Source organism: Pecten maximus, chromosome 16, assembly GCF_902652985.1.
Source record: "Pecten maximus chromosome 16, xPecMax1.1, whole genome shotgun sequence".
Taxonomy (NCBI): Eukaryota; Metazoa; Mollusca; class Bivalvia; order Pectinida; family Pectinidae; genus Pecten; species Pecten maximus.
Window position 1 is genome coordinate 3,358,819 of NC_047030.1, and position 26,720 is coordinate 3,385,538.

Below are 26,720 nucleotides of genomic sequence, written 5' to 3' on the forward strand. Positions count from 1 at the left end.
TGTCAATTCAGGTCAATTTCAGGTCCATTTTTTTCAGGTCAAATTGACATGAAGACATTTTGCCTGTGTAATGTTTAATTAATACAATCAATATTTTCACGATAAGAAAAAAATAATAATTTGTTGGTATTATAGTACACTTTAAGATGGGAAATGGAATGACAACACTTTGAAATAAATACCTAGGGTATACGTTGTTGTTCCTTATTTGTTCTGTCCCTTTCTATCTTTATTTCCGTCTTCCTTAAAATACAATATAAGTTAAAATAATCTGTTGCGTGACGAATTTTGTATATATCCCCTTGTTACGGAAGGGCGTAAGTAAGTTGTTCAACTTTTGTCCAATCCTTTTGCTTTTATCTGCAATAAAATTGATTTAAACTAAACTATACATAGGTACTATTATGTATTATAGATTTTAGACTTTAGAGATACAAACGTTATTACAAGGATTTACACACGTAATTACTAGGATTAAAAACGTAATTTGTTCCAGTTTTTGGTAGATTTATATCTTCCTGAGAACAAATTTCCCACACATATTGTAGAGTGTATATATATCAACATCAAATATCTTAACATTTTAACATTTCATTTTCTTCTGAAATGCCCGGTTTGCTTTCATTCAATTATCACTAAACCTGTTTATGGAATTTTGCTACAAGTATTAGGTATCGCTAATATAAGCTGTTAGTACCTGTTACCATCGTCGTAAGGCACCTTTTTTTGCATACAGTAGGTAAGATACATGTACCTTGTTTAATTTTGTAAAAAATCATCGATAATTCGACCATCTATAAATCAGAGACCTATATTAATTTTAGTATATAGGTCTCTGTATAAATCATGTAAACCGCTTTATGGTAGATTTAATTATGTAGTTATGGAATTATTTATCGATATCCATAAATCAATTATGAATCGATTTATGGATATCCATAGATAGTGAATTGTTCCCTTCCTTGGCTAGCCATAGTACTGGGAACTGGGTACGTACAAATGTACATGTACACATTCTTCTAATTGGTCTACACGGCACAATGGAACCAAGTACGCCTTACGTGTGCAGTGCGTGAGAAGGGCGATAACTCCCACGGCACAATAGAACCAAGTACGCCTTACGCGCGCGGTGCATGAGAAGGGAGATAACTCTCCTGTTGTTTAATAAATGAAAACTAAATTTAGATACTGAAGAATAAGTCATTGTAACTAGTATGTAAACAAAATATAGCAATATTTGTTAAATGTTATTAATATTTTATCAAGAGAAATACTCAGTTCAACCATTCGTAGTTTCCCGAACATTATTAATGCTATAAGTGGCACCTGAAGACCCGGATATCCATGATGTTTGGATTGCCGACTAATGAGACACCAGTCGACAAAATTCTCGCCTATTAAATGAAATACTGGTGATATGATGTGGCGTGGTAAGTTTAATTTTAATTTCTGATCTTGTTCTTCACGCGAGAAGACTGGCACATTTTACGTTGTTTAGTGTTATTTTGCCCGTGGTGGTTTATCGCTATCACCGCCACTGAGGCCTAACGTCTATGTGCATCATATGTGCACGAACTGTTTTGCATCATGTGCACATGTCATTTTAACATATTTGAGATATATTTGACACCCGCGTATTCGAATTGATATATATTGTTATGCTGTCATTGTTCAGTATTCTTAATTTTCTAACTTGTAAAGTTTAAATTTGATTTTTCATATTTCCCTCTGAATTTCACTTTTTAAATTTGTTTTTCAAATTAGTTTGATGGAAAGAATTGTTTCTAGCATTGTACAAAAATGTCGTTGTGTCGCACAGATTACGGATCTTAATGCTTTTTAATGCATGCTTACATGCTTGTAATTAATAAAACAAGGTCGATTTGAAGAATTAACAAGAAAATGAACAGTTTTAAACAAAAACATAAATATAAGAAAAGAAATTAATAGACTTTGATTTTTATAACACTTCCTTGATGAAAGAAAATGTGTAAAGCTAAAAGAGAAAAAACCTTGATGATTACAGGATTGTTTGCATTTAATAGCAGAAAGCACAGTTTTTATTGGTACAAAAAGAGGAATTTGGTTAATTAATGGACTTAATTTAAAAGACTTAATTAACTTAAAGGTTTATTGGTACAATGAAATAAACCTGAGTGAATGAAGCATGTGATTTACAAAGACAAACACAGATTTTGAAGTTGATATTGAGATGTATATTAGATAAATTTGTGGGGTCAGTTTGTCATTTTACTGCTGGGAATGGGAATTTAACATTTACTTGGAGAGAAATTGTAAGTTGACATGTGGATTATGTTTGATGTGGACAAGTTTGAAGGTTTCCACATTGACTTGTGCCATGTGCACTGACCAGACTGCTGATGGTATATGCTATGTTACTTCAAACATCTTTAGCAAATAGCTTATTAGAATTAAGTTTCACAGGTACAGAGTGAGGAAATTTTCAACTCTAGTACTTATATATATGTACGATAAGAACTAGACTGGGCTGAACGCTTATGCCAGGTAGCTCAAATGGTTAGAGCGTCCATCTAGAGTTCGGAGATCCCTGGTTCGAGTCCTGGTCTGGACATTACATTTCCCTCTCCTGTTACACATGTATACTTGAGATTAGACAGCTGTATATTCATATTTTCAACAAAAAAATATATGCTAAAATGAAATTAGTTCGGACTGAAGTTTGGTCCCCAATCTGTAAGATCATATAACCGAAAACATATGTTACGAAAATGACAGTAGCATCTCTTAAAAGAGAAGAATCAGTAAGTAGATTCTTTAATTTAAAAATTAAAGTGTGCATATTATTGTCAGATATGTAGACGTAAACTGGAATGGCTATTTGCAAATGCATTATCAATTTATTATAGATTTGTTTTGGCTCGTATCGTTTGAATTGACTCAGTCATCACAATTAGGGTCAGCAGGTTTGGTGTTTAAATGAACAATTACGACGAATGTTGAATAGTCTGTGAACAAAAAGGAAACTATATATCTTACCGATATTACAATATATCAGAATGAAGACTGGAGTATCTGCATGTGTCATAAACATTCCGTTTGAAAATTGTAGACAATTTGCTGTTATTGGCTTGGTGTCTGTCTTTTAGGGCCCCAAAATGGGATACCTGCAGCGGTCGACTGATGTTTGAAAGAGTATAAACTTTACAACATTCAGTCGGAAATCAAATTAGACAGTTGATTTATGAGAAAACTCTATGAGTCTTGATCATTTTAGTTAAATTCAGTCTGATGGCCAAAATTAAATGGTGAAGGAAAGTAAATCCTGTCAAAGGCAAAAAACATAACTTTATTAATCATTCGTTCACAAGTATACATAAATAATACTGGAAATAATGCTTGCCCATGGTTTGTTAAAATGGCTCCTATTTTCTGATCTGGATGGGCCCAATGACCCATATATGTTAATACCAAATCATCTGAAGCTCTTAGAAATAAGGTTTGTCTCCCCTAGTACAATCTCGTCATTGTATTGACTATTTACAAATTACTGTTTTACTTGTATATATGCCAAGTTATATTGAACATTTCTTCATCTTTATGTATGATATATTTTTTATTTTTTTTATTGATAATTGAGAATTTTTATTTGTGTATAATTATGGCCAGTCTTTCTCAATCCCCACTGATGAAGTTAGACCTGTGTTAAGCAGCTAAATAAGGGATTAAGGAAAATTGGGTGAATAAGAGATGTGGCTGTTGAAATGAGGTGCAGATGACAAAGGTTTATATTAAGGTTCATGTGTACTTTATCAAAAGTACAGCATTTAATGGTAAACAATTAGACAATATCATGCATTTATTCATACATACATGTGTATTTTGCATAATTAAAAGGCAATATAATGACATAAAAATTATATTTACATGAAGTCCTAAATACCAGAATTACATTGTAATGTACATTGAAAATGACTTTAACATGGAAAATGGGATGATCATCATCTAGATCATATTAAATCACTGTCATCGTCTACTGATCCTTTTAAAACTATGTCCGACTCATAACTGAAGAAACGTTATGTGACTGTTGTTTGTTTGTTTGCTGGGTTTATTACCCCATGAACAGTCAAAGTCATTTTAGACAGGGTATCCTTGTAGTAGTTGGTGACTACCTCACTGAAAAACATACTGCAGGCCCGTCCCTTGTCATCCAGAGCAACTAGGGTATAAAGTGTCGTACCCAAGGACACAACCACGACAGCAAAGATTGGTCCATTTCTGAGATTCTTAAGAAACACAAACCTTGAACATGGGTAGGGAACATCAAACCATGCATCTCAGACCTTCACCCGAGGTGACGTGGCTGGTGCTCGAGCTGACTAAGATATTGTACTACCCCCTAACCCGTAATTAATATTTTTGAACTATCCAGTAAATGGCATCCAGAATTGATGTCTGTTTGAGCGTGAATCAGACCCTGTAAAGCCTGGTATGTATGTCTCGACTACAATGAAATGGGAGAAATATTAAAAACAGAATTTATATAACTTAGGCCAAATTTTGACATACAAGTGTACAACACAAACCAAATAAGTAGAAATCACAACACAGGTGCTAAAATATGAATTCTGATGAGCCTAAAAATAGGACATTAGAAAGCTCCAAGGACTATTATAACTAAAATGGCAATAACATATGTTACAGTGCTTTCACTAATGGTTTTCAATAAATCCAAAACATTGTTGGGTTCGTTTCTGCCGTTTATTCCGTATTTAATAAAAAAAAAAAACCTGTAAGTACAAAAAATACAACTCATTACACATTCATTCAAATCTCTCTGATCACATACTAGTAGTCTATTCAGATCAAGGGACATAACTTTTACATATACTTAAGTTATCAATAATGCATAGTAGTATATTTTTGGCTCAATTTCTTCATGTAAAGATATAATATTATTTTTACAATGTACATATCAATCATTAATATATATTACATTCACAATTACATATCAATATACAGTTGATATGAAAGTACATTATACATGAATTACAACATATGGATATAGCTCACTTATAGCTCACTTATAAAAGAATATTTCTTACATATGAAACTTACCCTACAGATCCTTTAGGAGTTTGCAGAATTGCTTGGGTTCTAAATCATAACATCTGTATGCGTATGCAATCTGATTTTCCCCGTTTTCCCCAGATGATTTTCTCTGAGTACTGGTGTACTACAAGTATATTTTGCTCCATCCAAGAGGGTAAACTGGTATCAAATCTGTTTCTTTTATAATTACATCGATGGTTTTGTGCTTTATTTATTTATTTAAAATGTTTTTTTTCAAAGGAGTTATGTATTGATAATAATTACAATGTTGATTCCCTATTACTTTCCAATTATTGAATGACGTTTTTATCTGTAAATATTGAATAAAATTTTATGAAACTTAAAAAAAAATCCAATCATGATATGATGGGAAGTTCTATCACTCAGTATGTACAAGTAAATCTCTACTGAAAATGGAATAATATATCTGCCTTATACAACAATCTAATCGATCAGCTATAGTTTAGAAAATAAATTACACATGTACAAATACTGAAAACTTATATACATGTACTTCATCCTTTGTCTTTGCATTTAATCAGCATATTATGATTAAGTAGTAAAATAATAATTTAAACCTTATATAATGCCAATATTCTGATAGTACATTATAGAATATACATATAATGATAATAATAATAATAATAGAACATATATACTGTTGAAATCTCACCGAGTTTCTTAGTTCTTCAATTGCAACCTATATCTTCAATACTTTGATGCTGAGTGAAATTAGTCTAGTTAAAATCATGCAGTTGTAATTAGCTATGACCAATAAAAATGTCCGTAGATGTCATGAATTGAATTGAATTGTACAGGTAACACACAACATTTAAATAAAGGGTCCTTACACCACTATTTTTCCTCACACAACTATGGTATCACACAACCATTTTAGGTTTCTTACATCAAAACCTTTCATATATAATACCAACACCCAAAATATCATTCTTACACAATATATATATATCACCCTGTTACACATACCTGATATAGGGAAACATGTATTGATTTGGAACTTTAAAAAAAAAATTCAAAGCAATCATTCATTGACCACCTGGGTATATACTGACCAGGTGGTATGGGTATATACTGACCAGGTGGTATGGGTATACTGACCAGGTGGTATGGGTATACTGACCTGGTGGTATGGGTATACTGACCAGGTGGTATGGGTATATACTGACCAGGTGGTATGGGTATATACTGACCAGGTGGTATGGGTATATACTGACCAGGTGGTATGGGTATATACTGACCAGGTGGTATGGGTATACTGACCATGTGGTATGGGTATACTGACCAGGTGGTATGGGTATATACTGACCAGGTGGTATGGGTATATACTGACCAGGTGGTATGGGTATACTGACCAGGTGGTATGGGTATACTGACCAGGTGGTATGGGTATATACTGACCAGGTGGTATGGGTATATACTGACCAGGTGGTATGGGTATATACTGACCAGGTGGTATGGGTATATACTGACCAGGTGGTATGGGTATATACTGACCAGGTGGTATGGGTATATACTGACCAGGTGGTATGGGTATATACTGACCAGGTGGTATGGGTATATACTGACCAGGTGGTATGGGTATATACTGACCAGGTGGTATGGGTATACTGACCAGGTGGTATGGGTATATACTGACCAGGTGGTATGGGTATATACTGACCAGGTGGTATGGGTATATACTGACCAGGTGGTATGGGTATATACTGACCAGGTGGTATGGGTATATACTGACCAGGTGGTATGGGTATATACTGACCAGGTGGTATGGGTATATACTGACCAGGTGGTATGGGTATATACTGACCAGGTGGTATGGGTATACTGACCAGGTGGTATGGGTATATACTGACCAGGTGGTATGGGTATACTGACCAGGTGGTATGGGTATATACTGACCAGGTGGTATGGGTATATACTGACCAGGTGGTATGGGTATATACTGACCAGGTGGTATGGGTATATACTGACCAGGTGGTATGGGTATATACTGACCAGGTGGTATGGGTATATACTGACCAGGTGGTATGGGTATATACTGACCAGGTGGTATGGGTATATACTGACCAGGTGGTATGGGTATATACTGACCAGGTGGTATGGGTATATACTGACCAGGTGGTATGGGTATACTGACCAGGTGGTATGGGTATATACTGACCAGGTGGTATGGGTATATACTGACCATGTGGTATGGGTATATACTGACCAGGTGGTATGGGTATATACTGACCAGGTGGTATGGGTATATACTGACCAGGTGGTATGGGTATATACTGACCAGGTGGTATTGGGTATATACTGACCAGGTGGTATGGGTATATACTGACCAGGTGGTATGGGTATATACTGACCTGGTGGTATGGGTATATACTGACCATGTGGTATGGGTATACTGACCAGGTGGTATGGGTATATACTGACCTGGTGGTATGGGTATATACTGACCATGTGGTATGGGTATATACTGACTTGGTGGTATGGGTATATACTGACCAGGTGGTATGGGTATATACTGACCAGGTGGTATGGGTATACTGACCAGGTGGTATGGGTATATACTGACCAGGTGGTATGGGTATATACTGACCAGGTGGTATGGGTATACTGACCAGGTGGTATGGGTATACTGACCAGGTGGTATGGGTATATACTGACCAGGTGGTATGAGTATACTGACCAGGTGGTATGGGTATATACTGACCAGGTGGTATGGTATACTGACCAGGTGGTATGGGTATATACTGACCATATAGTATGGGTATATACTGACCAGGTGGTATGGGTATATACTGACCAGGTGGTATGGGTATATACTGACCAGGTGGTATGGGTATATACTGACCAGGTGGTATGGGTATACTGACCAGGTGGTATGGTATACTGACCAGGTGGTATGGGTATATACTGACCATATAGTATGGGTATATACTGACCAGGTGGTATGGGTATATACTGACCAGGTGGTATGGGTATACTGACCAGGTGGTATGGGTATATACTGACCAGGTGGTATGGGTATATACTGACCAGGTGGTATGGGTATATACTGACCAGGTGGTATGGGTATATACTGACCAGGTGGTATGGGTATACTGACCAGGTGGTATGGGTATATACTGACCAGGTGGTATGGGTATATACTGACCAGGTGGTATGGGTATATACTGACCAGGTGGTATGGGTATATACTGACCAGGTGGTATGGGTATATACTGACCAGGTGGTATGGGTATACTGACCAGGTGGTATGGGTATATACTGACCAGGTGGTATGGGTATATACTGACCAGGTGGTATGGGTATATACTGACCAGGTGGTATGGGTATACTGACCAGGTGGTATGGGTATATACTGACCAGGTGGTATGGGTATATACTGACCAGGTGGTATGGGTATACTGACCAGGTGGTATGGGTATATACTGACCTGGTGGTATGGGTATATACTGACCAGGTGGTATGGTATACTGACCAGGTGGTATGGGTATATACTGACCATGTGGTATGGATATACTGACCAGGTGGTATGGGTATACTGACCAGGTGGTATGGGTATATACTGACCAGGTGGTATGGGTATATACTGACCAGGTGGTATGGGTATATACTGACCAGGTGGTATGGTATACTGACCAGGTGGTATGGGTATATACTGACCATATAGTATGGGTATATACTGACCAGGTGGTATGGGTATATACTGACCAGGTGGTATGGGTATATACTGAACAGGTGGTATGGGTATATACTGACCAGGTGTTATGGGTATATACTGACCAGGTGGTATGGGTATACTGACCAGGTGGTATGGGTATATACTGACCAGGTGGTATGGGTATATACTGACCAGGTGGTATGGGTATATACTGACCAGGTGGTATGGGTATATACTGACCAGGTGGTATGGGTATATACTGACAAGGTGGTATGGGTATATACTGACCAGGTGGTATGAGTATACTGACCAGGTGGTATGGGTATATACTGACCAGGTGGTATGGTATACTGACCAGGTGGTATGGGTATATACTGACCATATAGTATGGGTATATACTGACCAGGTGGTATGGGTATATACTGACCAGGTGGTATGGGTATATACTGACCAGGTGGTATGGGTATATACTGACCAGGTGGTATGGGTATATACTGACCATGTGGTATGGGTATATACTGACCAGGTGGTATGGGTATACTGACCAGGTGGTATGGGTATATACTGACCAGGTGGTATGGGTATATACTGACCAGGTGGTATGGGTATACTGACCAGGTGGTATGGGTATATACTGACCAGGTGGTATGGGTATATACTGACCAGGTGGTATGGGTATATACTGACCAGGTGGTATGGGTATATACTGACCAGGTGGTATGGGTATATACTGACTAGGTGGTATGGGTATATATACTGACCAGGTGGTATGGGTATACTGACCAGGTGGTATGGGTATATACTGACCAGGTGGTATGGGTATACTGACCAGGTGGTATGGGTATATACTGACCAGGTGGTATGGGTATATACTGACCAGGTGGTATGGGTATATACTGACCAGGTGGTATGGGTATATACTGACCAGGTGGTATGGGTATATACTGACCAGGTGGTATGGGTATACTGACCAGGTGGTATGGGTATATACTGACCAGGTGGTATGGGTATATACTGACCAGGTGGTATGGGTATACTGACCATGTTGTATGGGTATATACTGACCAGGTGATATGGGTATACTGACCAGGTGGTATGGGTATATACTGACCAGGTGGTATGGGTATACTGACCAGGTGGTATGGGTATACTGACCAGGTGGTATCAGTGTAAAATTGGTCAGAACATATATAGTTAATTTGTTTCTTAGGTATATGATATTAATTTTCTTCAAATTGCAAACAGCCAATTGATGCAAGTTTCCATGAATCCTGATACATAATTTGCCATTTTCGTTAATACCGCACCAGGTTATATATTTTCTATATATTAGAAACTGAGACATTTTATCTGAAATGTTCAGATTTAATGAGATACATGCAGCAAAATAGGCTCTATCTACACTCATCGTTTGTTCCATGTGTCCAATATGTATTATGATATTGGTAAATGTCTTCTCCTCAGTATTGATTTGCATGATTATAAATATCATTAGAATTATCGTTAGAATTTTGTTCTTGAAAACCAGCGTTGTAAAACCCACAATATATAAGTTATGATATTGGATGAACTCTACATGTTAATGTTTATTGTGATGTGGAAATGATTAGCCTGCAACTTAACAAAAAACAATACACAAAACAATGAACTACAATCATTTTGGAATGTCAACTAATTAGGGCCCCGTAGGAAAATGCAGGTGCCCTATATAGTAATCACTGTGTCCGTTCATCTGTCCGTCTGTCAGTTTGTCCATCAGCACTTTTATTTCTGTGTTTTAGTTTTTAGCTCACCTGCCCGAAGGGCAAGTGAGCTTATGCCGTGGCGTGGTGTCCGTCGTCCGTCCGGCGTCAACTTTTCCATTCAAGCAACTTCTTCTCAATAACCAAAAGGCCCAGAGACCTAATATTGGGCCTGTAGCATGCTGGGGTGAAGGGCTACCAAGTTTGTTCAAATGAATAACGTTGACCTTCATTCAAGGTCACAGGGGTCAAAAAGGCTAAAATCTTTAAACGACTTCTTCTCAATAACCAAGAGTCCCAGGGAGTTTATATTGGGTCTGTAGCATGCTGGGGTGAAGGGCTACCAAGTTTGTTCAAATGAATGACCTTGACTTTCATTCAAGGTCACAGGGGTCAAATATGCTAAAAAAAAATTAAACGACTTCTTCTAAATAGCCAAAAGACCCAGGGACTTGATATTGTTTCTGTAGCATGCTGGGGTGAAGGGTTACCAAGTTTGTTCAAATGAATGACCTTGACCTTCATTCAAGGTCACAGGAGTCAAAAAGGCTAAAATCTTTAAACGACTTCTTCTCAATAACCAACAGATCCATAGACCTAATATTTGACCAGCAGCATGCTAGGGTAAAGGGCTCCCAAGTTTGTTCAAATGAATGACCTTGACCTTCATTCAAGGTCACAGGAGTCAAAAAGGCTAAAATCTTTAAACAACTTCTTCTCAATAACCAAGAGGCCCAGGGAGTTGATATTGGGTCTGTAGCATGCTGAGGTAAAGGGCTACCAAGTTTGTTCAGATGAATGACCTTGACCTTCATTCAAGGTCACAGGAGTCAAAAAGGCTAAAATCTTTAAACGCCTTCTTCTCAATAACCAGGAGTCCCAGAGACCTAATATTTGGCCTGTAGCATGTTGGGGTGAAGGGCTCCCAAGTTTGTTCAAATGAATGACCTTGACCTTCATTCAAGGTCACAGCGGTCAAAAAGGCTAAAATCTTTAAACAACTTCCTCTCAATAACCAACAGTCCCAGGGAGTTGATATTGGGTCTGTAGCATGCTGGGGTGAAGGGCTACCTAGTTTGTTCAAATGAATGACCTTGACCTTCATTCAATGTCATGGGGGCCAAAAAGGCTAAAATCTTTTAAACGACTTCTTCTCAATAACCAAGAGTCCCAGGGTGTTGATATTGGGTCTGTAGCATGCTGCGGTAAAGGGCTACCAAATTTGTTCAAATGAATGACCTTGACCTTCATTCAAGGTCACAGGAGTCAAAAAGGCTAAAATCTTTAAACGACTTCTTCTCAATAACCAACAGGCCCAGAGATCTAATATTTGGCCTGTAGCATCCTGGGGTAAAGGGCTACCAAGTTTGTTCAATTGAATGACCTTGACCTTCATTCAAGGTCACAGGAGTCAAAAAGGCTAAAAATTTTAAATGACTTCTTCTAAATAACCAACAGTCCCAGAGACCTAATATTTGGCCTGTAGCATGCTGGGGTGACGGGCTCTCAAGTTTGTTCAAATGAATGACCTTGACCTTCATTCAAGGTCACAAGAGTAAAAAAGGCTAAAATCTTGAAACGACTTCTTCTGAATAACCAAGAGTCCCATGGAGTTAATATGGGTCTCTAGCATGCTGGAGTGAAGGGCTACCAAGTTTGTTCAAATGAATGACCCTGACTCACATTCAAGGTCATGTCGATCAAGTATGCTTAAATCTTTAAATGACTTTTAGTGAAAAACCAAAGTGCAGAGAGACATTATATTGGTCCTGTAGCATGCTTTCAAATAACTGCAGGATCCATATATGAAAAGATCACTGCATTGCAGGTGAGCGATTTGGGCCCATTGGGCCCTTGTTTGAGTTTCCTTTGGCCGAGTGAACTGTTTACTTCATACTGTGCTTTCTTATTGAAAGAGCTTGCTTAGAATTGCTTTTCAGTGTCAAAATTTGAAGGTAAAGGTCACTGTTACTAAATATAAATAAACAAATCATCTTCCATGTAAAATCTAGAGTTTGCTTTGGCCAATCTTATTTAAACTTTTTTTAGTACTCTACCATACTATTTTTGGTGAGCAGTCAGGTTAACATGTCTGATTTCATCTCAAATCCCAGTAGCACTGGGTCATGATATTGGGCCAGTTATTATAATGTGCGGGGATTTAAGATTACTTAGTTTGTTCATATAAATGACCTTGACCTACTTGCAAGGGTCAAATATGAGTTGACATATTTAAACAACTTTTCAATATCCAAGAATCATATATACATGTATATCGAATATACATCTATTATAATTATTTGGCCAGTTAAAGTATGCTGGGATGAAGAGCTTTCAAAATTGTTCTATGAATGATCTATATTTCAAGGTTTCAGAGGCCGAATGGGTTTATAGGTGACTAAATATATCTGAATTACCAAGAAACTCAGGGTCATGATGTAGACTGTACCCATAGCATGCTGGGATGAAGGAAAGATTGCTTGAAATAATAACCCTGAAAACGGTCGATTAATCACCCTACAGGTTGTTATGTTAGAGGGGCTTTCTTGGCTGCGAGAGGTTTTTAATTCAAAAATTCACTGAGAAACATCGTCTGCCTTCCATCGTTTTATTCCATCTCTCTCAACTAACAATCGAAACATCATCAGGACATTGAAGAAGTTTTCGAAAGGCTGGGAAGCGCAGGATTGAAACTTGCTCATTTGCTCAGGAATCGTGTGTTTTCCTAGGTCACCATATATCAATTAAAGGATGGAATCTCGCCGAACACCGGCAGGGTTGCAGCAATCAAAGATATAAGTCCTCCAAAGGATATCAAGGCTTTACGTCGCATCTTGGGTCTTTTTAATTGGTTTAGGAAATTCATACCAAACTACAGTGCCGCAGCTCAGCCACTCATCCAACTTACCCAAAAAGGGGTACATTTCAAATGGACAAGACCCACCAAGCTGCTTTGGACAACCTAAAAAGTCTGTTTGAGAATTGTGGAGTTCTAGCGTTTCCGAATTTCCATGAACTGTTCTACCTCCGTGTTGACACTTCATCAAAAGGCATTGGATACATGCTGTATCAAAAGATAGGCGATCAAACGTCAGAGGAAGTACGCGTTATCCGCTTTGGTTCGAAGTCCTTGAGTAGATGACAGAGATCGTATGGGCCGACAAAACTGGAATTACTTGGAGTTGTCACCGCAATGCTTGACTGTGCTACCTACCTCCGTGGAAGGAAGTTCATTGTTGAATGCGATCATCAGGCGCTGCCGCCTCTCTTTCAAAACAGATGCAAGGAGCTATTTACGAACGATGGGTCGCTATTATGCAACAGTTCAAATTTGAGATCCGCTACAAACCAGCAGCGAAGATGCAAGTAGCTGATACGCTATCAAGGTGCCCCCAACCAATGAAAGGATTCCAGAGCCCGGACGAAGATGATCCCTATTTTCCTTATGTAACGGAACATACTGGAGATATTATTGTGCCTGAAGGACATTTCTTGAGACATTTGATGAAAGATGGATCAGAGAGCCAAAACACCATTGACGCAGATGCTCAAAAAAACAATGACGTAGCTCTATCACTGGTAGTCAATAACATTGAATGTTTTGCTCCTTCTACGGTTCTGCCGTACCGTTTACAAATGGGCCTATTGGTAGACAGGAGGAAATGTATGATGCTGATTCAGTGGATGCAACAGATCTTCCAAAAACCCGGAAAAGACTACGCAAAATACGTAAACACTTACGATCTTCGGACGAGAAAATTGTCCTTACGTATACTTCAGCCAAGCGACATGTACCAAAAGACAGAACTTATGATGATTTGCCCAAAAGTGCTAGTACTGAACATTCTGTTCAATCATCTTCGGAAGGGGAAATGTGCCCTTATACCAATTTAGACAAAGAGTGTGACAGTAACTGTGATAGCACTTCTACCGCAGCGGTCAAGAAATCAGTTTCTGAGATTATCCCCAACATGGAAACATGATATATTTCTGATGATACCACCGCACAGGACCTTGTTATGGATGATCTTCCCCAAGGCGTGACGTCAGATACTACAGACAATCTTGAACAGGGCGCGACATCAAATACTATGGACTCGAGTCTGCTCGATGAAAATGATGAATCTGTATTAGATCAAATAAGAGCTATTGACATGTTTTCTAGAGAAGCATTCGATCCTGAAACGGTCAAGAAACTTCAGCATCAGGACCCAAAGTTACGCAAATTTTTGGACTACCTTTTACATGACTGTTTACCGTTGTCACAAAAGGACTTAATTGTGGCGGGTGTTGCTAGAATGCTCTGATTATATTCTTACTTCTTGAGGGAATTCTTTTTCACTCGCGTGTCGCCAAATCGAAAAGGACGAAATCATTACAACAGTATCAACTTGTAATTCCAGACATCATGATTAAGACTGTGATAGAACTTTACCATGGTACCCCATTAGGAGGCTACGGCGGCATCCAGCATACAGTGGATAGTTTGAAAGACTCCTACTATTTCCCACGTCTTGCTACAGTAGTTGCAGATTTCGTTCGGTCCTGTCCGCAATATCAGGCTAAGAAAACCACAAGAGCACATACCAAATCAGGGATTGTTGATTTTCCCACACCAACACGTCCATTTGATGTTTGGGAGATGGACCTGTATGGACCAGTGCCTGCTGATCTTAATGGTCAATCCTATATCTTCACAGCTGTGGACTAATTTAGTAAATACATCTTTGCCGCCCCTTTACGTAGCATTTATTTCAGACGCAATGACAGTGTCGGAAGCGATTTACGCACTAATCACTACATTTGGTGTATGTCATTGATATCGGACCAGGGCAAAGAGTTTCTCTCAAAATGTACCATGGAAGTTTGTTGTCTCCTTGATATCAAGCAAGAATTTACTCCTAGTTTTACTCATCATTGCCTTGGATCAGAAGAGCGAACACACAGGACTCTAGCAGAGCAACTAACACCATTTATTCAAAATGGAAAGGTTTTGAGTGATGTTCTTCCGTCCATCATATTCTCCATGAACATTACTGTTAACGCTACATTGGGTTACAGTCCTTTCGAGATCATTTTTGGTTTTCGTCCGCGATTTCCACTTTCGACTCATGTTCTCCAAACGGAATTCGATACCATTCCAAGGGACTATCACCCGATATATCAGGACGATTAGAAATCGTTTGAAAACCATTCGGGATGATGTTGAAAAACATACCACAATCGCAAGGAAAGGTTTTCTTCAAAGAGAAAATTCAAAGATCAACCCATTACATGCGGATATTGGATATAATGTATACTTGTTAAAGGAACCTACAGGCAAAGGTCAGAAATTTCAAAACAAGTCTGCTGGACCTTATGTGATCAATGAGTTGGTTTCACCTCATCTGGTACGATTGCAGGACCGTAGCTCTGGTAAATTACTACCACGACCAATCCACGTGAACCGTCTCAAGCCAGCATTTGTTCGTGTCCCAGAACCAACAGGATACTTTCTTCCTGATGTTACGCAGACGCAACCAACGCCAAATCCAGCAGATCAACATCCAGAATATTTGGTGACAACCGAAGTAGATACATTGTCTGTGGATGATTTTACGCGATCTACTGATATTGATCTGCATGCACGTGTATCTAACGACAATGTTGATTTGTCAACTTTAGATTCATATGCAACTTCTGATAACCTCCAAAACATTGTCTGGGACAGACCGATATACATCGTCTACGCGTAAACCTCAGTCTTCGAAAATTCCACTTCGTTAACTCGAACTCGACGGGACCACGAGAAAATTCGAGTTATCCGAGTGTGCGAATTAAGCGAGTTGTCATTTTTGGTGCAAAGTTTGTTCAATATTTGTCAACATTATATAATCATTATAACTCCGCTCCGTCGCTCATCAGTTTAGTGTAAAGACTGGTCAATACATGTAAATGTATATGTAATATTTCATTCTGTCACTCGTAGTTTGGTGTAGTTTTGCCGATATACAGTCTCGATAAAGTTTCTTTCCTAGTTAGTCACTTCAATAACGATCTGATATTCATGTCATGTTTGCAAAAGGAATAACAATAAAATGGAATTCAACCGAATAACAGTTTATGAATGTTATATCAAATAGCCGTTTAAATTTAACACAGATTATATGTAAAACGTAACAGAACCATTACCTTATATTGGACATATAAAATACTGTTTGATAGTCCAACTCACGTTTTACAACAACCACGCCATTTCCATGTGTATTAGCACAGGAAGTTGGTACTGCACATGTGCGTATAAAATGTTACTGTTACTGAGTTGGCGTTTTATCCGATTTAATAGACAGCACTGACTGTTACAGTCGTACTCTGAACACCTCGGCAGTAATTACGCTATTGTTTCAGCAGTTTACAGACTTAATAGGCACCAGTGACTGTTTCATTCCTATACACTTGTAAAGACATCAGCCGAGTAGATATACCGGTGTGTCAGAGATTAGTTCCGCTTGAGCGAGCAGGTAGATGAGTTGTTGACTATCGTGTGTACTATTATTGGCGACCGCCTTAGGAAATTACCTGATGTAAGTAAAACTGTACTTTTTATCACCGACAGTTATTGTTATAAGATTCCACCGACAATTTCTTTCATGAATTTATGAAACACTTATAATCGCGTATAATAATCGGTAGAATTGTAGTGTCAATACAAACGGAATTTCAATGTTGAAAAAATGTCGGCGTTCATAACCGATCGTTGTTGGACACAAACATGATACTTCGAGTTATTCGATCATTTCAAGTAGGATTTTTATTGTTGGGACCAAATTCGTATTATCCGAGTTTTTCGAGTTTTCCGAATTCGTGTTTTCCGAGTTTTTTTTACTAGGATAAAGAGAGAATTCGGCCGGGACTGACGAAATACTTCGAGTTAAGCGGGGTATTCAAGTTTTCCAAGTTTGAGTTAACGAAGTTCCACTGTATATGCAAGTTTATCTAGGTAAATTGTTGAGTTGGTGCTATTTTTGACTGATATACAATGTATTGTGATGACAACATCCAGATGAATATCTGTGCACAACTGAAACATGAGCAACAGTTTGTTTGATCTTTGTATATACTACAAGTCAAAATGCGTTTATGTGATGAATAATATTCATTATTTTAATAGTTCAGTGCATACAGATTAATTTTTTTTTCAATATGTATTTGATAATGAGAACGTCATCAAGATAGCATAAACAGGATTTGAATGTCAGGCTTCTAAGCACTTTGTCCATAAGGAGTTGGAAGTTACTAGGGGCTGAGCTTAAACCCATGGGCAATCGTTGAAACGTGTATGCTCCATAGCAAGTGTTGAATGCTGTCAGCCTCGCACTGTTTGGATCAATCGGCATTTGGAAGAAACCGGACGAGAGATCGATAGAGGTGAAATTTTGGTTTGTTTTTGTTTAACGTCCTATTAACAGCCAGTGTCATTTAAGGTCGTGCAAGGTTTTGGAGGTGGAGGAAAGCCGGAGTACCCGGAGAAAAACCACCGGCCTATGGTCAGTACCTGACAACTGCCCCACGTAGGTTTCGCAACCCAGTGGTGGAGGGCTTAGTGTTAAGTAATATATTATATTTTTGCTGAGTTTTTTTTTTTTTTTTTTCCAGTAGAATTTTGAACCCTGTGGTTGCATAATGGCATTTGGTGGAATTTGATTGCAGTTCGTGGAATTCAATGGCAGTTTGTGGAATTCCATGGCAGTTTGTGGAATTCCATGGCAGTTCGTGGAATTCAATGGCAGTTTGTGGAATTCCATGGCAGTTTGTGGAATTCCATGGCAGTTCGTGGAATTCAATGGCAGTTTGTGGAATTCCATGGCAGTTTGTGGAATTCCATGGCAGTTTGTGGAATTCCATGGCAGTTTGTGGAATTCCATGGCAGTTCGTGGAAATCTATGAACTTACATGGCAGTTCGTGGAAATCTATGGCAGTTCGTGGAATTCCATGGCAGTTCGTGGAATTCCATGGCAGTTCGTGGAAATCCATGAAATTACATGGCAGTTCGTGGAAATCCATGAAATTACATGGATTTTTTCCACAGAAATCCATCTGTATTTCCATGTCAATATTTTTCTATCAGTCACATGGCATTTCGTGGAAAAAACTGTCTAAATACTCCATGGAATATTTCCAGCAAAATTCCATGGCAGTTTGTGGAAAACTCAGAGACGGGTAGTGTTAAAGTGTCAGTACACCTTAAGCACTCGGCCACCGCGACCTCAATTATAGAGGTGAAATATTTTGGTGTTCAGTCGGAAAAGGACTCTGTTAGACTAGTTCTTGGAGGTTGGGTATTTCGTACTGAAATTTTGAGTTTGTGAATTCAGATACCTAAAATCAACACAAAATCAATACTTCAGAGAAAGACTAGATTCCCTAGTTATAGGTTTTGATGGTTGACTCTGCTTAGCTCTTTTTGTGACCAAAACCACAGGGCTTGTTATCATGATTTCCTCACACTCACTCACAGGAGCAATGATACCTTGTCTAAGTAGTTCTTCAAGTTGGTGTCGGAGGACTTCTCTTTTCTTGGGGCCGCGGTGGCAGAGTGGTTAAGGTGTACCGACATTTTAACACTAGCCCTCCACCACTGGGTTGCGAGTTCGAAACCTACGTGGGGCAGTTGCCAGGTACTGACTGTAGGCCGGTGGTTTTTCTCCGGGTACTCGGCTTTCCTCCACCTCCAAAACCTGGCACGTCCTTAAATGACCCTGGCTGTTAATAGGACTTTAAACAAAAACAAACCAAACTTCTCTTTTATCCAGGGGTAGATGGTATGGTCTCTGATGTTTGGGTTTAGCATCTGGCTTCAGCAAAATTTTGTGATCCACTACTTCTGTATAACGCAAATCAGGTTCATCTGGAGTCACAAACAGTGATTTGTGCCGGTGCAACAGAGCTCTCAGGTCCTGCTGTTCCTGTTTAGACAAATGCTCTGGTGTAGTGAAGTGGTCATCAAATGTATGACTGTCTTTGTCTCCACTTAATTCTGGTTTGAGACTCTGTACAAAATTATCTGAAACGTTGGTGGCTTCAGAGTCCTCAGAAGTGTGGTCAAACTTCATGCTATCGGTTTGCCTGCTAAAATAGTTTTGGCAGTGGATGAAGGGTTCATGATCTTGATTGGAACTGTGTTTTCAGACGACACTGTCACAAGCATTTTGGCAACGTGAAGATGTTGATGAAGACTATATCTACTGCTTCAACAAACACCTTGTGAACCATATAGTATAGTCCCTGGAAGTGTACCCCAAATCACGACCTCTGTATTGGCAGGTATAACTGTTCTCCTGGGGCAGTGTACAGTTGTTGAGCTAAAAGTATAAGAGTGATCTGAAAAATTGAGGATAATCTGGTGGTCCCGTAGGTACTGCGTTCCAAGAATGAGAGGGTATGATGTATGTGGAAGGATATGGACAAGAACTTTGTGCAGTGCTGCTTTCACACTGATGCTGACGAAGGCAGTTCCAAGGATTGAAATTGTTTGATCATTCGCAAGGGTAACTGTGCCATTTTGCAAAGGTTGTAATGATGTTTTATAAAAACTACGTATATACTGATACTTGAATATAAGTTTTCACTGATAATATTCAGAGAACTACCAGTATCTATGAGAGCCGCTATTTTTGTTTGGTGAATTTTGACAGGGAGGAACATAAATTGTGGTTTCACTTTGTTGGTTGAAATTCCTTCTCCAGTTGTTTCTGAATTTATCAAGTTTGATGTTTGTTTTGACCCCGCTTGAATGCAATTTACTGATGGTTTCCTGAGGAGGGGTGTTATCTGTTCTCCTCAGGTGCTGCCTGTTTATCTGCTGCCTGTAACTATTCTGATACCTGTGGTGTCCATTAAACATCTGGCAGGATTGGACTGAGTGTCCATATTGGAAACATAGCTGACACTGATGACCTGGTGCATACTCACCATTCCCTGTCCGATTGCATTGGCGCCTTATGTGACCTCTGGCATGACAAGAAAAACATTCCGGGCTCAACAAATCCTCATCAGTATCTGTCGAGTTATCAGAATTCTCAATGATAGTTAAAGGCTAGACTGTAGCATAGCAGACATAAATACTAAATCAGTGTCTATATATGTGTCAGCCAGGGGCTTTCAACAACATATAAGTGAAAATATATGTATATTATAATATACCATGTATACAAATATAGCAAATGATGACATTAGGTGTGTGTATTGACCTGGAGTGTTTCAATACACAATTCATGTTAGCCGGTGGGCTTTCAACATTTTGAAATACACCTTTATATTCAGAATTACTTGTATGTTAAGGTACTGTTGGCCAGTGGGCTTTCAACATTTATTACCCTATAAAAAATGCACATGGAATAACAACATCTGTTAGGTGCACAAAAGTAGGCCTATTTAAAAGCAGCCATGGCATTGGAAATCTTCCTCATCACAGAAGTTTACATCATCTTCTCAAGACTTTGGATTCTCCACCATGTTATGTTAGAGGGGCTTCCTTGGCTCTGAGAGGTTTTTAATTCAAAAATTCACTGAGAAATATCGTCTGCCTTCAGTCGTTTTATTCCATCTCTCTCAACTAACAATCGAAACATCATCAATATCTGTTAATATTTTCCGGAATTAAGTACAATTACTAATAAAATGAAATAAAAAACATTACAAATATCCGTAATTAGAGTTATCTGCCCTTTGACCATTACAATACATAGTAAATAGTTATTATAGATATCTTACTGACTTTTTCTCACTGGTTTGGGAAAGGGCCTTTTTGTCTCATTTTGGGAAGAAAATTGGTGAATTGGGAAAGATTTTTTCAGGAGTAAACTGCAAATTTTGGGAATTTGGCTTAAATATGAAATAATTTCAATTGGGAATGGGGCCCATTAACGGCCCCAAAAAGCCCCTAGAAAAAGCCCTGACAAGGTATATATAGTTTAAGATCTTTTTAAAATTATTTACCAATGATAAATGGTGATTTGTGTTTGAGTATCTCCCTTAAAACTTCTTCATTAGCACAGAGCGTGTATACATACATGTATGTTAAACGCTAAACGGAATACATACATGCATCCTTTAAGGTATATTTTCAAAGATATGATTAAATTTAGCTGAATAGCCGCAGTATCATCTTAACCCCATGAAAGGTTATACCTGGATATTTCCAGGGTAATGGAAGTCATAGTCATGTTCACCCTGGTTATGTCCTGGAGTTCTTTTGTGTGGAGAATAAAGGTTTATATCGTAAGATAGCTGTAAAGTAATATGTTATAGAGTTGTGCAGCAGAGAATGCATATATGCATGGATGTCATAGCTGCCTGTTCTGAATAGTACATTATAGGCGCTCTGGAGCGCTGAATGACAGGGCATTGATTTTCCATCAACAGACCCCCTAGTGTTATACAAGCCTGAACAAGGCCTAGTGATTGCTACAGTATAGTGGTAAACCTTGGATTCCCCTGTGTGGCAGTCTTCGGATGTACAACCACTGCATCATATGCACACATACTGTCAAGGAAGTGTCTTTACAAATCCTAGTCGTGGCTTAAGACGGTTATATGTCACAGCAATAGCTCCTGTGTGCAGATTTACTGCTGTAATGGAAATACACAGATATTTATGTTGATATAGGAGCTGATTTGTTTGTACATTATATCATAGAAGGCTATTAGCTAGCACATATTCTATGTTGGAAGGTATTGACCACTTATTGTCAATGAGATTATTTCTCTTATCCTGGACACCGGAATATCCACAGTTTTACTGGTGTGAGATGTTCTTTTTATCTAACCCTGGGCAGGGATATCCACAATTTTACTAGTGTGAGATTTTCCTAGCTCACCCTAGAGTTGAGAAAACTTACATGCTCTTTGCTTGTTCTCAGCAATTGTATGACTTCATGGGAACAATATCATGACATCAGCAATTCAATGATGTCACGTTGACAATTCAATCATATCATATCAACATTGACTTACATTGATGTAACTTCAATATTAGATACGTACGAGGGTATACATAAACAGAGAAAGATAAAAATAATCATTCACCCCCTTGGGAATGAAACAGGGGGATCTCGAACCTTGGGGTATTAGATTCTTAAGCTGCCAAACACTCTGCAAGCCTCGTGTTTGGCAATTTAAGAATCTTCCCCTCGAGTTGAACTTAATAGAATATCAACATGTGTCTGTTCCGCGGACAAGGACATATCTTAACCAGAGTGTGAAAGTTTGGCCAGTCAGATCGAAGCTTGCCGAGTTCTGGCCAGCCAAACTCTTACACGAGGGTTGAGATATCCTTGTTTGATTATTTTCCTCACATACTTGCAAGCAAATGTTAGTTTCTATGAAACTTTGAAAGTTTTTCATTGCTCCATCCACAATGCTCCTTGGAATGTGCGTCAAAATTAATGAAATTATCACTTACGACATGGTTACCAAACGTAAAATGATGACGTTATGTTATTGTGAGCAGTGTCATATAGCCCATGCCAACTGTCTTTACACCATGTAAGATCAATTTTCCTAGTAACTGCAGGATACGCTATGAAGAACTCCCTGTCTCACTCCCAAGGGGAGTAAATTGTTTATACTCATAAATTGAAGTGGAGTAATGTCTGATATGATTTAACAGTACGTCTTTAAGGATTTCAGCCTTCAATCCTTAATAAGGATTTAGACAATCATACTTCAAATCATTCCCATTTGTTAGCCCACCATCATCAGATGGTGGGCTATTCAAATCGCCCTGCGTCCGTGGTCCGTGGTCCGTCCGTCCGTCCGTCCGTCCGTCCCTCCGTCCGTCCCTCCGTCCGTCCGTAAACAATTCTTGTTATCGCTAATCCTCAGAAAGTACTGAAGGGATCTTTCTCAAATTTCATATGTAGGTTCCTCTTGGTGCCTAGTTATGCATATTGCATTTTGAGACCAATCGGAAAACAACATGGCCGACAGGCAGCCATCTTGGATTTTGACAATTGAAGTTTGTTATCGCTATTTCTCAGAAAGTACTGAAGGGATCTTTCTCAAATTTCATATGTAGGTTCCCCTTGGTGCCTAGTTATGCATATTGCATTTTGAGACAAATCGGAAAACAACATGGCCGACAGGCAGCCATCTTGGATTTTGACAATTGAAGTTTGTTATCGCTATTTCTCAGAAAATAATGAAGGGATCTTTCTCAAATTTCATATGTAGGTTCCTCTTGGTGCCTAGTTATGCATATTGCATTTTGAGACCAATCAAAAAACAACATGGCCGACAGGCAGCCATCTTGGATTTTGACAATTGAAGATTGTTATCGCTATTTCTCAGAAAGTACTGAAGGGATCTTTCTCAAATTTCATATGTAGGTTCCCCTTGGTGCCTAGTTATGCATATTGCATTTTGAGACCAATCGGAAAACAACATGGCCGACAGGCAGCCATCTTGGATTTTGACAATTGAAGTTTGTTATCGCTATTTCTGAGAAAGTACTGAAGGGATCTTTCTCAAATTTCATATGTAGGTTCCTCTTGGTGCCTTGTTATGCATATTGCATTTTGAGACCAATCGGAAAACAACATGGCCGACAGGCAGCCATCTTGGATTTTGACAATTGAAGTTTGTTATCGCTATTTCTCAGAAAGTGATGAAGGGATCTTTCTCAAATTTCATATGTAGGTTCCTCTTGTTGCCTAGTTATGCATATTGCATTTTGAGACCAATCGGAAAACAACCTGGCCGACAGGCAGCCATCTTGGATTTTGACAATTGAAGTTTGTTATCGCTATTTCTCAGAAAGTAACGAAGGGATCTTTCTCAAATTTCATACATACGTTCCCCTCAGTGCCTTGATATGCATACTGCATTTTGAGACCAATCAGAAAACAACATGGCTGACAGGTAGCCATCTTGGATATTGACAATTGAAGTTTGTTATCGCTATTTCTCAGAAAGTACTGAAGGGATCTTTCTCAAATTTCATATGTAGGTTCCTCTTGGTGCCTTGTTATGCATATTGCATTTTGAGACCAATCGGAAAACAACATGGCCGACAGGCAGCCATCTTGGATTTTGACCATTGAAGTTTGTTATCGGTATTTCTGAGAAAGTACTAACGGGATCTTTCTCAAATTTCATATGTAGGTTCCCCTTGGTGCCTAGTTATGCATATTGCGTTTTGAGACCAATCAGAAAACAACATGGCTGACAGGCAGCCATCTTGGATTTTGACAATTTAAGTTTGTTATCACTATTTCTGAGAAAGTACTGAAGGGATCTTTCTCAAATTTCATAAGTAGGTTCCCCTTGGTCCCTTGTATTGCATTTTTGGACCAGTCTGTCCTGAAAACAACCTGGCAAACAAACAGCCATTATCGTTAAATCTCAAATTTCTTATATAGCTTGGATTCCCTTGTTTGAAAAGTACTGGAGGGATGTCTCAATTTGCACAGATTAGTAAAATGAAGGGAAAAGTAGAGAAAAGATCAATCCGACATGGAACCTATGAAGATCATTCAATGGTGGGCGCCAAGATCCCTCTGGGATCTCTTGTTTTTAGCCCACCATCATCAGATGGTGGGCTATTCAAATCGCCCTGCGTCCGTGGTCCGTCGTCCGTCCGTCCGTCCGTCCGTCCGTCCGTCCCTCCGTCCGTCCGTAAACAATTCTTGTTATCGCTAATCCTCAGAAAGTACTGAAGGGATCTTTCTCAAATTTCATATGTGGGTTCCCCTTGGTGCCTAGTTATGCATATTGCATTTTGAGACCAATCGGAAAACAACATGGCCGACAGGCAGCCATCTTGGATTTTGACAATTGAAGTTTGTTATCGCTATTTCTGAGAAAGTGATGAAGGGATCTTTCTCAAATTTCATATGTAGGCTCCCCTTGGTACCTAGTTATGCATATTGCATTTTGAGACCAATCGGAAAACAACATGGCCGACAGGCAGCCATCTTGGATTTTGACAATTGGAGTTTGTTATCGCTATTTCTGAGGAAGTGCTGAAGGGATCTTTCTCAAATTTCATATGTAGGTTCCCCTTGGTGCCTAGTTATGCATATTGCATTTTGAGACCAATCGGAAAACAACATGGCCGACAGGCAGCCATCTTGGATTTTGACAATTGAAGTTTGTTATCGCTATTTCTGAGAAAGTAACGAAGGGATCTTTCTCAAATTTCATACATACGTTCCCCTCAGTGCCTTGATATGCATACTGCATTTTGAGACCAATCAGAAAACAACATGGCTGACAGGTAGCCATCTTGGATATTGACAATTGAAGTTTGTTATCGCTATTTCTCAGAAAGTACTGAAGGGATCTTTCTCAAATTTCATATGTAGGTTCCTCTTGGTGCCTTGTTATGCATATTGCATTTTGAGACCAATCGGAAAACAACATGGCCGACAGGCAGCCATCTTGGATTTTGACCATTGAAGTTTGTTATCGGTATTTCTGAGAAAGTACTAACGGGATCTTTCTCAAATTTCATATGTAGGTTCCCCTTGGTGTCTAGTTATGCATATTGCGTTTTGAGACCAATCAGAAAACAACATGGCTGACAGGCAGCCATCTTGGATTTTGACAATTTAAGTTTGTTATCACTATTTCTGAGAAAGTACTGAAGGGATCTTTCTCAAATTTCATAAGTAGGTTCCCCTTGGTCCCTTGTATTGCATTTTTGGACCAGTCTGTCCTGAAAACAACCTGGCAAACAAACAGCCATTATCGTTAAATCTCAAATTTCTTATATAGCTTGGATTCCCTTGTTTGAAAAGTACTGGAGGGATGTCTCAATTTGCACAGATTAGTAAAATGAAGGGAAAAGTAGAGAAAAGATCAATCCGACATGGAACCTATGAAGATCATTCAATGGTGGGCGCCAAGATCCCTCTGGGATCTCTTGTTTTTAGCCCACCATCATCAGATGGTGGGCTATTCAAATCGCCCTGCGTCCGTGGTCCGTCGTCCGTCCGTCCGTCCGTCCCTCCGTCCGTCCGTAAACAATTCTTGTTATCGCTAATCCTCAGAAAGTACTGAAGGGATCTTTCTCAAATTTCATATGTGGGTTCCCCTTGGTGCCTAGTTATGCATATTGCATTTTGAGACCAATCGGAAAACAACATGGCCGACAGGCAGCCATCTTGGATTTTGACAATTGAAGTTTGTTATCGCTATTTCTGAGAAAGTACTGAAGGGATCTTTC

The 26,720-nt window shown here is 38.9% G+C and overlaps 1 long non-coding RNA gene across 1 annotated transcript in view; it reads left to right on the forward strand.

Moving 5' to 3' along the window:
* The first annotated feature begins 1,342 nt into the window (after positions 1-1,342).
* Positions 1,343-26,720, forward strand: part of LOC117345326 — a 39,999-nt gene continuing 14,621 nt past the window's right edge. The window contains exon 1 of the long non-coding RNA XR_004536411.1: positions 1,343-1,430. This is a non-coding gene — a long non-coding RNA (uncharacterized LOC117345326). The remainder of the gene's footprint in view (positions 1,431-26,720) is intronic.